Here is a 16564-nt window from a genome sequence, read left to right as displayed (position 1 = left end):
ACACCCACCACAAAATAGTCTCTGTATTTGCAATGGAAAATAAGGGAATTCTAAGTCCGCAAGCTGTTATGTATTAAATTGGAGCTACACCTGTTTTTCTCTTGCTTACACCAGGCTTTGGGGAACTGAGAAGCAGATGGAGGCTGCCATCGCATTGTGAAGTATGATTCTCTTCTGGTTATTATTACTCAGATACTATAGATCACACCATTCAAACAATCTTGCATCTGCAAAATGTGCTCTAGGGGAACATTGGCAATCCCATTACTGTGAAAGGTACTGGAGGATTGTGTGTGGTTAGCTGCTGGCTTCTGTTCAGCTGGTTATGAACTCCTTCTACAGGCCTCACAGAAAGTTTTTACTGCTGAATAAAAAACAAAGAATTGTGTCATAACATAGAAAACAGAAGTAAGTTCCTTGAATGACCATTCCTATCCTGTCATCTCTTTAATGCTAGCCTATTGGCAATGATATGATACAGAATCAAGCCCTGAAGCTTTTGTCCTTATAGAGCATTTCTTGATTGTCGACCTGAGAGCTCGCTATGGTTTCTCCAAATAGCCACAAGCTAGACGATGCATTATCTTCAAAGTGCCAAGAATTGTCTGTAAACCAATCATTTCTTTGGGTCTGATTAATATAAGGAACTGGTCAAGAACCATTTTAAGTTTTCTCTTATATTAATACCCATAATTATCAGAATATACTAATTCTTCATAACAAAGGAAACCTCTCAACTTACAATGAGACTAATGTGACAGATTGGTATAACTGACTTTTCCTAACCTCCCTAAGCATCAGCTTATTTATGTGTAAAGAGGAAATGATATGTTTATTTTGTACATTTGACATGAGTATATGTTACAATACCCAGGAGATGATTAATATTCTGCCTTCCCCAAGACAGCTTACATTCATTAAGAACACTCTGCTGCTGCGCTGCTGCTGCATCACTTCAGTCGTGTCCAACTCTGTGCGACCCCATAGATGGCAGCCTCCCAGGCTCCGCCATCCCTGGGATTCTCCAGGCAAGAACACTGGAGTGGGTTGCCATTTCCTTCTCCAATGCATGAAAGTGAAAAGTGAAAGTGAAGTCGCTCAGTCGTGTCCGACTCTTAGCAACCCCATGGACTGCAGCCTACCAGGCTCCTCTGCCCATGGGATTTTCCAGGCAAGAATCCTGGAGTGGGGTGCCATTGCCTGAACACTCTAGATTACTATTATTCTATTACTTTGTATTATTTTTTATTATCTGTCTTAAACTGCCCCCTAGATTAGGAACTCCTCAAGCATTATACTTTGTTTTCTCCTTGCAGAATTTCTTTTTGTTGTTGCTTGGAGATTTTTATTTTTGGCTTTTTGTTTGTTTGTTTTTATTGAAGTATAGTTGATTGACAATATTGCATATACTTGAAACTACCATGATATTTGTAAATCAGTAATACTTCAATAAAGAAAGAGCCATAACTGATCTTATCTAATCCTTCCTGTGGTTGTCTCAGATTTTCTCTTCCAGGTCCAAGCATTGGAGCCTCATTGCTACTATATGTGTGTTCCATCATGAACCCCTAGGCATTTCTAGGAATGAATCTTTGCAAATACATAAACATACCAATATGGAACCATCAGGACACACTTAAGTTCTAAGTTATTTCTGAATCACAGTGGCTAAGAGGTCAAGGATGCCATTAACATGTTAAAACACATAAAATAGTTAACTGTCTTAAACATGTACTGAGTTTTTTTCTTTTTTCCTTCTCATTTGAAGAAAATTTTCAGGATAAAAACCAGCAACGCCCAGGCTTTACCCAAATCAGTTAGAGAATGGAGGTGAGAAGTAGAGGGAAGGATTGATAATAACACTGTGCAGCTAGGCTGAAAACGTTTACCCACATTTGTGGCCGATCCGTAACCTAAGAAGGCTTCTAGTTTCTTTGCCCAGTATGATTTAATGAGATTAGTACACATTTTTTGTCCCCCCACGAAATCCCTGTTAGGGTGTTCAAAGAGCCACACCTTGAATTTTACATGTTTGCTGCTGTTGCTGCTAAGTCACTTCAGTCGTGCCCGAATCTGTGTGACCCCACAGACGGCAGCCCACCAGGCTTCCCCGTCCCTGGGACTCTCCAGGCAAGAACACTGGAGTGGGTTGCCATTTCCTTCTCCAATGCATGAAAGTGAAAAGTGAAAGTGAAGTCGCTCAGTTGTGTCCGACTCGTAGCGACCCCATGGATTGCAGCCTACCAGGCTCCTCTGCCCATGGGATTTTCCAGGCAAGAGTACTGGAGTGGGGTGCCATTGCCTTCTCCGTTTACATGTTTATTATATAGTAATTAAGCATCAGTTTCATGGTTGTGTTTATATTGATAGAAAAATAGGGTAAAATTAAAATGTATATTGATTCTAACACAAGTTAAATATACATGTGTAAGTAAATTCTACAGGTCAATCATCAAGGTTACTGCTTATTTCCTTAAACTTAATGTCTGTTAATGTTCTTAAATTAGCCCTACCATTTGCTGTTTAGTCGCTAAGTTGTGTCTGACTCTTTTGTGGCCTCATGAACAATAGCCCACCAGGCTCCCCTACCCATGGGATTTTCCAGGCAAGAACACTGAAGTGGGTTGCCATGCTCTCCTCCAGGGAATCTTCTTGACCCAGAGATTGAACCCATATCTCCTGCATTGGCAGGTGGATTCTTTACCACTGAGCCATCAGTGAAGCCCAGCCCTACCATAATTCCTCTAAATAATTTGGCCTTGTGGCTTCAACGTTTCCTTCAAACCATGTCACCATGACCTCAAATATGGAAAAGCTTATATCAATCTCTCTGTCAAGAAAGGAAAAGTTCTTACTACTTTGTAAATGCTTAATTATAGAAACACTAAGCTGGTCCAAGAAGGTTGGTTTTACATATCAAACAGAGTCCCCCTCCCTCTGTCCTTTCATTTAGAAAGTAAAGATGCATTAGGACATGAAAATACAGAGAGATATGCAAGTCATATTTTCTTTTCTTTACCTCTGTCATGATGAATTAAAAATTAATTTTATTAAATGCTAAGAGTAAGTGTGCTTTCATTTACTTTAGGCTTTATTCTGCTAGAAGTGTGACCTTATCACAAGCTATTTAAAGATAATATTATTTATTTTCATCTGGGGTTTTTATACTAAAGAGGGGTTTTTGGTGGTTAACTATTCACACAACAGCCTTCGGAAGAGACCACTAATATATTCTTGAATAGGTAAACTCTCATTTTTGATAACAACTGATTGGATGAGGGAGGGGAGACTGAACACAAATGTGCCCAAGAGAGATGCAACATATTAATACTAGATAGAAAAAAGGCATCCAATCAGAATGAGATACTCTTAGTAAATTCACTTGATCTCTTTCACTGCATTTCTCACTCACTGAGCCATCTTCTAATAATAGGTTGGCCTCCTATTATTTTCCACGTGAAATCATTTTTTTTTTCTTTTTGCAAGGCTTGCAGTCCTATGGACTATAGCCAACCAGGCTCTTCTGTCCATGGGATTTTCTAAGCAAGAATACTGGAGTGAGTTGCCATACCCTCCTCCAGAGAATCTACTTGATTTTCTAATCCAGGGATCAAACCCACATCTCCTGTGTTTCCTGAGTTGCAGGTGGATTCTTTACTGCTAGCACCACCTGGGAAGCCCTTATTTTCCAAACTACAAAGAAATTTGTTTGCCCTGATGTCCTAATCTGCCTCTGTGTTCTTTTGTATTTTTCACTGCAAATTAATAAATGGTCATGCAAGTAGGTAAGTTAGCCTACCTTCTGAGAGATTGATCAAAACTAAAAGAAATTCAGGTTGCAGAGAATAAAATGCTTAACACCCATGGACCTCTAGAGCAGTACTTTATTAAAGTATACACAGAAACCACCAGATGTTGCTGCTGTTTCTCCTCCATAAGTCATGCGAGACTGCAGAGATCCTTGCAATTCAAAGTGTAGTCTTCAGTCCAGTAGCATTATATAGGAGCTTGCTAGAAAAGCAGAATCTTAGGTTTTGCTTCACACTGACTGACCAGAATCTTTACTTTGACTGTAGTGATCTTGTGTGCAGTAATAATCGAGAAGCAATTAATAAAGCTGGTAGTTTTCAAAAGACTAGCAGCATTGGCATCATGTGGGAACTTATTGAGCTTCCCAGGTGGTGCTACTGGTAAAGAACCCACCTGCCAAAGCAAGAGACATAAGAGATACAGGTTCCATCCCTGGGTCAGGAAGATTCCCTGTAGGAGGGCCTGGCAACCCCTTCCAGTATTCTTGTCTGGAGAATCCCATGGGCAGAAGATCCTAGTGGGCTACAGTCCATAGGGTCGCAGAGTTGGACATGACTGAAGCGACTTAGCATGCAAGTGGGAACTTCTGAAAAATGCAGATCCTCACATCCCAACTAGATATATGAATTAAAATCTCTGACACTGGTACCCAGCAATCTCTGTTTTAGCAAGCCTTTCAAATTATTCTGATGCAGGAGAAACTTGGTAAATCACTGCTTTTCAACTACTGATTCCCAAACAGCCACAATTAGAATTGCTAGGAGAACTTTATAAATTCCTGATACCCACATCATATCTTGCAAATTAAACCAGAATGCCTGGGGATGAAAGACAGATGTCAGTACTTTATAAAGATCACAGAGTAATTCTGATGGATAGTAAAGTTTCAGAACCAGATGCTTATACTGTAATAAATTTACCAAGAGAAATTGCAACTCTAGTAAAGGTTTTCTATTTTAGATCCACACTGGAATTATCTGGCCAATGATAAGATCCCATTCCAAGGGATGCTGATTTAGTTGTCTGGAAGTGGAGATTTTTTTTTCTTTTAATTTTTCAATTTTAATTTACAAAGAGAAAACCTCACTACCTGAGGTATACCCTTCTATGGGTATTCACAAATGCATCAAGTCACATTTCCTTCTTCAGAGTCATTGATACAGAATAGTTTCACAATCCACAAAACTTCCTCCTACTGTCTTTTTCTAGTCAAACTTTCCCCAGTCTCCAGACCCTGCAAGGACTGATTTTTGTGTGTTTCAGTTAGGGCAGTTTGTGTTAGCCTACCTTCACATTAATTGATTCCTTCTTCTCTGTGAAGTCTATTGGTGAGCCAGTCAAAGGCATTCTCCATCTCCATATCTACCATTGCTGTTTCTTTATCATCTCTCTGCTGAAAGTTTATGTGAGAACTTGTTTCCTGTTCAACTCTTCCATTACAGCTTTTAATACAGTACACAATATTATTTTAGATTCTCTGTCAGATAGTTTCATTATCTATGTCTTAAACTTAACAGTTTAAGTTTTTAACATTAATAGTTTTATTTCTTGGCAATGTCTTTTTTTTCTGGCCCTTCTTATGCATCATAACATTGTGTTAAAAATGGCCAGCTGTGAAAGATAATATGGGGTAAGTAGGCTTCATGCTTGGAAATGAGCACTCCTTCCCTTATACTAGGTTGCCTTTCATCAAGTCAGAAGTCAGTCTGGGTTTCCTGTTTGTTGTAGCTTTGGTTACCCTTAGTGACCCATATTGCTTTACATTTCTACCTCTTGTATGCCAGAGGGTTTTTCAGAATCTTCACCACCATCAACTTTAAGTCTTCTTTTTACATTACATCTTAGAGTGGTTCTTTCTTCATGTTCTTGCAACACTCCCAGCAGAATTCCGGTCTTACCTGTTGTTGACCTTGTTACTCTTATGGGGGAAATCATAAGGGGAGGGGGGGGGTTCTCTTTTGTTCTAGTTCATTTTATTTTATTTTTACCTTTTTAACCTTTTTTTGGCCACACTGAGTGGCATGTGGGATCTTATTTCTCCAGCCAGGGATGAAACTTGCGCCCCCTGTGTTGGAAGCTTGGATTCTTAAGCACTGGACCACCAGGGAAGTCCTAATTTTGTTCTATTTTAGACTCAGCTTCTGAAAGCCACTCTGTTCATGGATCTTTGGGGTGTGGACTTCCTAATGCTCCTGTTTCTCTCCCCGCTATTTTTCCCCTTCTCCCAGTGATAGCATTTTTTTTTTCCTGTTCTCCCCTATCTGCAATGTGATTTCACTGGTAACTTAAAACAAAGTCTCTTTTTCCATAAGAAATATGAGAGAAGAATCCAGTTACAATTTTGTACCATAATACAGAAGCTGTCATGCCTCCTTATCCCCCAGACTTGCTCAATTAGAAATATTTTATCAGAATTCTCACCAATCTTTTTGAGCCTATTGGGATTTGTGGAGAAGTGTATGCAAGGCAGTGAGATAGTCCCTTATATATGGCTCCATGATGTCTTTCCAGCCCACACTCATCCTCCACCAATTTGTCATCTCTTCTAGAGGAGTTCTCCTTACTTATTCTTCATTCTTTCTATATTGGCCCCCAAAGTAAGCAAATGTTCAGATTCTGTCTAGAGAAGGCCATGGCACCCCACTCCAGTACTCTTGCCTGGAAAATCCCATGGACTGAGGAGCCTGGTGGGCCACAGTCCATGGGGTCGCTAAGAGTCAGACACTACTGAGTGACTTCATTTTCACTTTTTACTTTCATGCATTGGAGGAGGAAACGCAACCCACTCCAGTGTTCTTGCCTGGAGAATCCCAGGGACGGGGGAGCCTGGTGGGCTGCTGTCTATGGGGTCGCACAGAGTCGGACACGACTGAAGCGACTTAGCAGCAGCAGCAGCAGGTTCTGTCTATCCCTGCACACATGTTTTGAGCAGTAAGTTGGGTTCAAGAGAAACCATGCCCTTATAGTTTGTTCATCTCTTTTTGTTGTGAGGGTGTACGTGAAACCCATCCCAGCTCCCCACTTTCCAAAGCAGAAGGCAGAAGTCTGGCAACTGAAATTTTATAAGCATCCCAAGGTTGAGGACTACTGCCTTTTAAGAATGATCTTTGATACCAGCTAGATTCTTCCAGATAGAAAATTCTGCCTTGCTCTTTGCTGATCATACTGTACTACTAAAAATGATTACAGTAGTTGGTTTTGAAGCAAAAAGCAGGTTAATTAATGGCACTAAGTTAATCTGCTTCCCTATTTTATGATCCAGTGCTCTAAATAATGCTATTAGCTTGATTTTATAACATCCTAGAATTGTTGCTAAACTAAATAGGTAGATTTCTAGCTTTAAAAAAAGAAAGGAAAAGAAACCAAAGAAAATGAAAGAGAAGGAAAAGAAAGGGTAATATCTCCACAGATAAACTTACTTATGCATTTTTCAAACCAAAGCATGATCAGGCATGAAAAATCAGTGAATCTAAAGGGAGAAGAGAGATGAAAAGAGACATACAAAAGAAATAATCAGCCTGGCACATATTGCAACTGAGGAAGGAATATGTGCAAGTGTATGTGACCTTTTCAAGTCAAAATATTTGGGATAGAACTAGAAATGGCCAACTACATAAAATTATACATTGTAACCATACTGAGAGAAATGTTCAAAGCTAGTCAGAATTGTACTATAATATTTGAGGAAAAAAATCAGCTACCCAAAAGAATAAATTATCGCCTAAAACATTCTTACAGCTATTCTACACTGTAACTTTCAGAGAATTTCCAATGTTGTGTTCCTTCTTTCTTTGAAAGTAGAGATCTTTTAATTTTCCATAAAGATACTTTTAGAAAATTACTAAAATCTTCCTTATCTTGTTCCTTTTCAGAATTTATATAACTGTCTTATACGTACTATTTCCTAGTATATTGATATTTTTCAGTTTCAGGAACATTCCAGCCTATATCTAGGTTAAACTCAGAAAGGACAACACCCACAAAAGTCACTAACCCATAATGTAGGAGCGTCTAAAGGTACTAAAGAAGAACTACAAAATAAAGGTCGTTAGGCCATTCTGACTTTTTAATTCACTTTGCTTCTACCCCTATTCCTGTTAATCTAACACAGAACACATACACACAGAGTTATACACACAGCTACACCCACTTAATTAAAGATAACAGATATGGATAGATATAGATATAATCTCCTTGGAAACATTCAAAAATGAAATATGACTTCTAATTTTACATCTAGTCCTCTTGCTGACTCTTGGATACTATTCTATTTCACATTCCAGGTATACACCCAATTAAACCTATCTTGCGTATGTAAAACAGTGAGGAAGTGGTAAATTCTGAAACATATTTTCTTAGTTCTAATTTCAACAAGCCCATTTTTGCCTGCCCATCTAGTCATTTGTTTGCTATTCTAAAGTGTAAATTTAGTAATTGCTGTAAAATTGAATCTAGATTGGTTCAATACCAGGAATCACTGATACTGTAATAGCTCAAAAGAGGCTCCCAGACTAAGAAAACATGCTTAAATTACATTTGTTAAAAACAATCCTTTTACATTCACGTTTTACCTGATACCAACAATTGCTAGACAATGTAAGAGTCAATGAACCAAAAAAGGAGAATTACCAATTAGTGCTTTTGCAATCTGTGAGCAATTTAGAAACAGGTATTCAAAATGTAGATAAGAACACTAAAAACATTCAAGAAACTACTAATGAATAAACCCCAAGGTGTGTAGGCTACAGTTGGATATTTGCCACCATTATCTGATGACTCTAGGTCACCTAATCCATAGAAGATCGACTTTTCAAGTGAAGACACATATATATACTATTTTTGTTGATTAAAATTTCATTAGTTTGCATTAAGGAGGATTTATTAGGTAAGAAAAAAATGCAAATACATTTACTCGAAAGATGTGTATACAGACACACATGGTGCTCTTTCCTCTTGCAAGGTCGTCACTTGTAGCTGGCTGACTACATCAAGGACATCAGAGCACATCTAAATGTTCTCAGATCTCTATGGAAGTGCAGGTAAGAAGACCAGCTTAATTTCAAGGTAGTAGATTCAGATCAATTCCAAGTTTCCTCAGAAATTCATAGCAGAGAAAGAGAGATTATAATAATCTTGGGATCTGAGAAAAAACAGTAAGGATAGAAGAGTGTTCTGTAGCCCACTCACACTGGCGCCAGATAGCAACCATGTTCTTCTTCCCAACTCTGCATTGAAATCAGCTATGATAGCAATATTTAGAACATGCATATTGACAAATGCTACAACTCATATTTGTTGTCAGATTTTCCTCCCAGAGATCTAGTTTACCAGTGCACTTCAAGAATAGAAGTTTGCAGTCAAACAATAAAAAATGTATAGGGGGTGCCATGCAATTATGTTAAAATTATAGAGGCACTAATATGTGAAATATTTGCTCCCTTTTGTAAGAAAGATATCCATTAGTTCTATTTAATTTGATATCCAGAGATTAATGTTTATTCTTATTTGCCTAATATAACACAGTTCTTATGGATGAAAGTGTTTAATCAAGCATTCATGTTTCCTAATTAACAGGTATGTAACAACAGTGGTCTGAATACTTGTGTCTCCCTAAAATTCATCTGTTGAAATTCTAACCTCCAAAGATGATAGTATTAGGAGGTGGGGATTTGGGGAGAGACTTCGACCATAAAGGTGGAACATTTGTGTATGGGATTAGTGGTCTTATAAAAGAGACAGACCCGCAGAGTTCCCAGCCCCCCACCATGTGAGGACTCAGTAAGAAGGCGCTGGCTACAAACCAAGAAGAGAACCTGGTACAGAATGTGGTCACTCTAGTGCTGTGATCTAGGATTTACAGCCTTCAGAATTGGAAGAAATAAATTCTACTGTTTATAAGCTACCAGGTCTGTGGCATTTAGTTACAGCAGTCTGAATGGACTGACAGGAATAATTTGGAACGAGAAACACAAAAGTACCTAAAATGGTAATAGAACTCAGTCCGTTTTAGTTGTTCTCTCTTTTTTTTTCTACAATGAAGCACATTTTCCCCTTTCAAAATAAATATACTGTTCTTTGGCTGGAAGTACTAAACTATAAACCAGAAAGCCAAAAAGTTTGTGGTTCAGATGAGAAAGTCTGGAAAAGCAGCCTCAGTTAGCACTGTGTATTTTTCTTGCATGTGATGATAGAAACTTCATGTTTATCCTCAGATTTTCACTTTCTGGACCAATAAAATCTTGCAACTTCTATTTTTCTTGATTCCTATCCCGAGTTGACCTCAAGGTGACTAAAGAAGTCTTGGTAGTGGAAGTTATACATAAGGTTGCAAATGGGGAAATATTCTAGTGGCATTTGTAAGAGTTAACCTATGTTCAACTTTTCCAGAAATGCACCAGATATAACACAGAGAATGAATCTAGACATCACAAAAACCTGCTAGAAAAATTCAGCCTTAATCTTAGAGAAGTTCACAGGTGCTTTAACTAATCAGCAGTAAAAATTAAAGTGTACTGAAAATAAGGAATATCAGAGTTTCTTTTCAAGGACTCCAGAAAAGTTGCAGATTCTTCACATTTTTAATGCTGCAATTCAGTTCAGTTCAGTTCACTTGCTCAGTCGTGTCCAACTCTTTGTGACCCCATGAATCGCAGCACGCCAGGCCTCCCTGTCCATCACCAACTCCTGGAGTTTACCCAAATTCATGTCCATCGAGTCGGTGATGCCATCCAGCCATCTCATCCTCTGTCGTCCCCTTCTCCTCCTGCCCCCAATCTCTCCCAGCATCAGAGTCTTTTCCAGTGAGTCAGCTCTTCGCATGAGGTGGCCAAAGTACTGGCATTTCAGCTTCAACATCAGTCCTTCCAATGAACACCCAGGACTGATCTCCTTTAGGATAGACTGATTGGATCTCCTTGCAGTCCAAGGGACTCTCAAGAGTCTTCTACAACACCACAGTTCAAAAGCAGCAATTATTCGGCGCTCAGCTTTCTTCACAGTCCAACTCTCACATCCATACATGACCACTGGAAGAACCATAGCCTTGACTAGACTGACCTTTGTTGGCAAATTAATGTCTCTGCTTTTTAATATGCTATCTAGGTTGGTCATAACTTTCCTTCCAAGGAGTAAGCATGTTTTAATTTCATGGCTGCATTCACCATCTTTGGTGATTAATTAAGATTAAATTGGATGATTTCAATTTATTAAGGCTGTATGAAAAACATCAAAATTATTGCTAAAATCAAAGAATGCTTTTGAAAGTTCAAATTTTGCCCTTAAAATGTAATTAGCAACATTATTTATTAAATATTGTGACACAGTAATTTTTCAAGCCAAATCATTTGGAATATTATTTTACTACCACACCTGAACATATGGTATGAAAACAACAATCCTTAACATTTTTGCATATTAGGTACATGACATGTTTAGATAAATCATAGGATAATAAAATGCAGTTTTTGCCTTCCACTGTCAAAATAAACAACTATCTTAGACAAAGTGCTAGAAATGAAGTGAATTTTTAACTCTATAAATGCATATGAAGTTTTGAGATTTCATAATTTTAGAAAAAACCTTACTGTTTCAAATACATTATCAGACCTGAACATGAATATACAACACTTGACTATACTTGAACCTGATTATATAACACTGGAGTAGGGGAAGATAAATGACAGCTCTGTTTTAGCTCACAATATATAATATGCCCATTTCCTACACTAGAAATCCTGCTTGTTGATGCCAAAATTTGGAAAGGAGTCCACATAAAGTTGCTGTTACAATTCAGTGGCTATCATTTGTAAGCCAGCATCCCTATTGGATGGGTATGGATGCTGCACATGCCTGGTGCAAGTGTATATCCTAAGCCCAAAAGTTACACAAGCTGCAAGGATCCTACTATAAGCATGGATGAAGAAGAGACCGCAACATATATTCTGGGTTCATATTGGGGAATGGAAGATCTACAGGTTTTTGTTGCTCTTGTTGTTGTTTTAAACCACTATTAAGATAGTACTTCCTAGGGCTAGTATCTGGATAGTTTTAACCATACAAAGTCCCAGCATCCTCTTTTAGTTTTTTTCATATTGACTCCTATGTTAGAAAGAGTAGACATGTTTATTATCACAAAAATTTTTTAGAGAGATGAAATGAGTGAAAATGATGTGTAAGAACTCAGAGAATTCTCTCTTCCATTAAAGCAATAAGCAGCTGGCAAAAATTTGTCATATCTCTGAAAATTAACCAAAGGCTTGCAACAATCTGAGGAATATTTAATCAAGAAATACTGTTGAATATCATTAAAATAAGCAAGTTTTTGGCATTTAACTTGTCACCATCACACCCTATTCTCTAGTTCTGTAGTAGCCTGAAAAATCAGTTCACAGTCTCATTGAAAACTACCAGTTACACAGCCAACAGACAGGGCAGAATAGGTTGGAACTCTCAAAATCTGACTCAGAGAACTGTGGCTTCACAAAAGACTCCATCTGCAGAGCTGTGTCTAGTTGACCTGCTTCTGAACTCACCCAATGCAAAGTCTTTTCCCCAAGGGAGTTTGCAAAAAAAAAAAAATTAGAGGCCACTGTTTAACTTTGTGGCTGTCTGAGGCAATAAACTGTGGAAAATTCCGAAAGAGATGGGAATACCAGATCACCTGACCTGCCTCTTGAGAAACCTATATGCAGGTCAGGAAGCAACAGTTAGATCTGGACATGGAACAACAGACTGGCTCCAAATAGGAAAGAGAGTATGTCAAGGCTGTATACTGTCACCCTGCTTATTTAACTTATATGCAGAGTACATCATGAGAAACACTGGGCTGGAAGAAGCACAAGCTGGAATCAAGATTGCCGGGAGAAATATCAATAACCTCAGATACGCAGATGACACCACCCTTAGGGCAGAAAGTGAAGAGGAACTAAAGAACCTCTTGATGAAAGTGAAAGAGGAGAGTGAAAAAGTTGGCTTAAAGCTCAACATTCAGAAAACGAAGATCATGGCATCTGGTCCCATCACTTCATGGGAAATAGATGGGGAAACAGTGGAAACAGTGTCAGACTTTTTGCAGCCATGAAATTAAAAGACGTTTACTCCTTGGAAGGAAAGTTATGACCAACCTAGATAGCATATTCAAAAGCAGAGACATTATTTTGCCAACAAAGGTCTGTCTAGTCAAGGCTATGGTTTTTCCTGTGGTCATGTATGGATGTGAGAGTTGGACTGTGAAGACAGCTGAGTGCCAAAGAATTGATGCTTTTAAACTGTGGTGTTGGAGAAGATTCTTGAGAGTCCCTTGGACTGCAAGGAGATTCAACCAGTCCATTCTAATGGATCAGTCCTGGGTGTTCTTTGGAAGGAATGATGTTAAAGCTGACACTCCAGTACTTTGGCCACCTCATGTGAAGAGTTGACTCATTGGAAAAGACTCTGATGCTGGGAGGGATTGGGGGCAAGAGGAGAAGGGGACGACAGAGGATGAGATGGCTGGATGGCATCACTGACTCGATGGACGTGAGTTTGAGTGAACTCCAGGAGTTGGTGATGGAGAGGGAGGCCTCAGATCAGATCAGTCGCTCAGTCGTGTCCAACCCTTTGCAACCCCATGAATCGCAGCATGCCAGGCCTCCCTGTCCATCACCGAGAGTGCCAGACTGCGACAGTGCAGGAATGGCCAAGAGGAGCTACCCCAGGTCCGAGGTCGGGGGGGCGGCCGAGAGGAGATACCCAGCATCCGAGGTCAGGGGTGGCGGCCAGGAAGAGATGCCCCACTCCCCTAAGCCCAAGGCCGGAGGCGGCAGCCGGGAGGAGCAACCCCATGTCCAAGGAGCCATGGCTGCGTGGGCGCAGGAGGGCCTAGAGGAGCTATCCCACGTTGAAAGTCAGGAAGGGTGGAGGTGAGGAGATTACCCCTCATCCAAGGTAATGAGCAATGGCTGTGCTTTGCTGGAGCAGCCATGAAGAGATACCCCACGCCCAAGGTAAGAGAAACCCAAGTAAGATGGTAGGTGTTGCAAGAGGGCATCAGAGGGCAGACACACTGAAACCATACTCACAGAAAACTAGTCAATCTAATCACACTAGGACCACAGCCTTGTCTAACTCAATGAAACTAAGCCATGCCCATGGGGCAACCCAAGACGGGCGGGTCATGGTGGAGAGATCTGACAGAATGTGGTCCACTGGAGAAGGGAATGGCAAACCACTTCAGTATTCTTGCCTTGAGAACCCCATGAACAGTATGAAAAGGCAAAATGATAGGATACTGAAAGAGAAACTCCCCAGGTCAGTAGGTGCCCAATATGCTACTGGAGATCGGTGGAGAAATAACTCCAGAAAGAATGAAGGGATGGAGCCAAAGCAAAAAGAATACCTAGCTGTGGATGTGTCTGGTGATAGAAGCAAGGTCCAATGCTGTAAAGAGAAATATTGCATAGGAACCTGGAATGTCAGGTCCATGAATCAAGGCAAATTGGAAGTGGTCAAACAAGAGATGGCAAGAGTGAATGTCGACATTCTAGGAATCAGCGAACTGAAATGGGCTGGAAAGGGTGAATTTAACTCAGATGACCATTATATCTACTACTGCGGGCAGGAATCCCTCAGAAGAAATGGAGTAGCCATCATGGTCAACAAAAAGAGGGAGGCCTGGCGTGCTGCAAAGACTGAGCGACTGAACTGAACTGAACTGAGGCAGTAAATAAAAGCTGCTACCCAAAAAACTTAAAAGAAAATTTTGGAGAATAAGATATTTATGAGGACTTTGAAAAGTTGTGGCATATTCTTGAAAATCTAGAAGCTAATGCCTAAGTGCTGGGCTGTATGTATGCTCAGAAAAAACCTGAGAAGGCCCTAAGGGCTCATCTCAGATGGAACTTGAGTTTAGCAAAACCTAAGGCAGAGTTGTCAATGTCCTGGCTGAGTGCTGAAGGTATTCCCCAAGAACCAAACAGATCTCTTTGGCAAAATTAGAAGACTTATTGATTCCAGGCCTAAAAGAAATCTTTGTCCAATCATTAACTTATAACCAGTCTGGCCAATTCTAGGTGACGCTAGTGGTAAAGAACCTACCTGCAAAGGCAGGAGATGTGGGAGATGAGAGTTCCATCCCCTGGGTCAGGAAGATCCCCTGGAGAAGGGCACAGCAACTCACTCCAGTATTCTTGCCTGGAAGAATCCACATGGACAGAGGAACCTGGCAGGCTGCAGTCCATAAGATCACAAGAGTCAGACAGGACTGAAGCGACTTAGCACACAACACACTTGGGCCAATCAGTGAACTTCAAAGATCACAAATGATGATGATAGACCTTATAGAATTAGTTCAGGAAAGTCACTAAAAACATAGTAACAGCCACAGACTCTGGGGGGAGGGGAGAATCTTTTTTCTAGAGTTGAAACATTATTTTATTGATAATTTTCACCTTTCATAAACATTTTCCAGGCATGCAAGAAAATAAAAAATGTGACTCATTCACATGAATTCAATAGAAACTGTCCCTAAAGCATAGGGACAAAAGGAAAAGTAGATAAAGAGTGAAGCAATTCATATAGGAATCTCTGATTTTCAGAATCAATTTGACATTAATAGCCTCAAAAAGGTCTTCATTGATCATTTTTTAGAAATAAAATTCTTCAACTCAAGTGTATTGGAGAAAAGAATTATTCAGAGTGAGTAACAAGATTTTTTTTTAAGGTGACTGATCATCTTTTAAGAATGTCTCTAAATCATTGATACAAATTATTCACACAATTTTTTCATTGCCAACACAATGGAACTATTGTCTAATGTGCTTTTCTGAAGTACAAACAATAAAATTTTGTCCACCTCTTTTAATTTCTAATTTTACAAGCTAAAAGAGATGTTAATTACAGGAAGTGCTTTCTTCACATGGTATTGTATTGTATTGTATTAAGTGAAACTAGTGCATATTGGAACTCCATGCTTGCTTTGCCCTGTAACTAGTCTCAGATACCACAGAACCAAGTGGATTGAAGACAGAGTTCACACAACACACATTTCCATTACCATGGTACCATGAAAAATTGAGGACTGACTATAACTGGCTTATTTGGTAGATTCCATGATGATTAAAATTAGACCATAATCAATCACTTGTATGATCTGAGTGAGCTATTCAAATATTGCTTTTTCATAAGCTATGTTTGTTACCTGATTTCTGAGATATTTTTACTACACTTGTTGAAGGAAGTTGAAAAACTTAGCACATATTCTAAGATTCACTCCTATTAAAACTTGTACCCACAATCTTAGAAAGCTGTAATTATTTTAAAGTCTACAGTGCTCAGTTACGTCAGACTCTTTGCAACCCCATGGATTGTAGTCTGTAAGGCTCCTCTGTCCATGGGATTCTCCAGGCAACAATACTGAAGTGGATAGCCATTTCCTTCTCCAGAGGATCTTCCTGACCTAGGAGTTGAACCCAGGTCTTCTGCATTGCAGGCAGATTCTTTACCAGCTGAGCCACCAGGGAAGCCCAGGTTTCTATAATAGTGTATAAATATTAAATAATATTACCTTATGATAATTTTTTGAGTAATATGCTTTTAATAAATTGATGCCAGGGGTCAGAGATAGCCAACTTCTATTTCTGAGTTCTTATTGTATCAGACACAGACATTAAAACATGTCAATAGCATCAGTTAGGATGTACCAAATGTCTGAGATTTCACTTTTTAAAACATGAATATTCTCCAAAATGAGTTAATAGAATGTCAGCATTCTTTCATC

At 39.3% G+C, this 16564-nt stretch overlaps 1 long non-coding RNA gene across 1 annotated transcript in view; it reads right to left on the bottom strand.

Annotated features, from left to right (window-relative positions):
- Positions 1 to 10085: 10085 nt before the first annotated feature.
- LOC129644073 (uncharacterized) overlaps positions 10086 to 16564 on the bottom strand; it is a 46740-nt gene continuing 40261 nt past the window's right edge. Inside the window, exons 2-3 of the long non-coding RNA XR_008710726.1 lie at positions 14884 to 15015; positions 10086 to 11021 (exon numbers count right to left, since the gene is read on the bottom strand). This is a non-coding gene — a long non-coding RNA (uncharacterized LOC129644073). The remainder of the gene's footprint in view (positions 11022 to 14883; positions 15016 to 16564) is intronic.

The sequence above is a fragment of the Bubalus kerabau genome, chromosome 2 (genome assembly GCF_029407905.1).
Source record: "Bubalus kerabau isolate K-KA32 ecotype Philippines breed swamp buffalo chromosome 2, PCC_UOA_SB_1v2, whole genome shotgun sequence".
Classification (NCBI taxonomy): Eukaryota; Metazoa; Chordata; class Mammalia; order Artiodactyla; family Bovidae; genus Bubalus; species Bubalus kerabau.
This window is presented reverse-complemented; position numbering and strand designations above follow the sequence as displayed.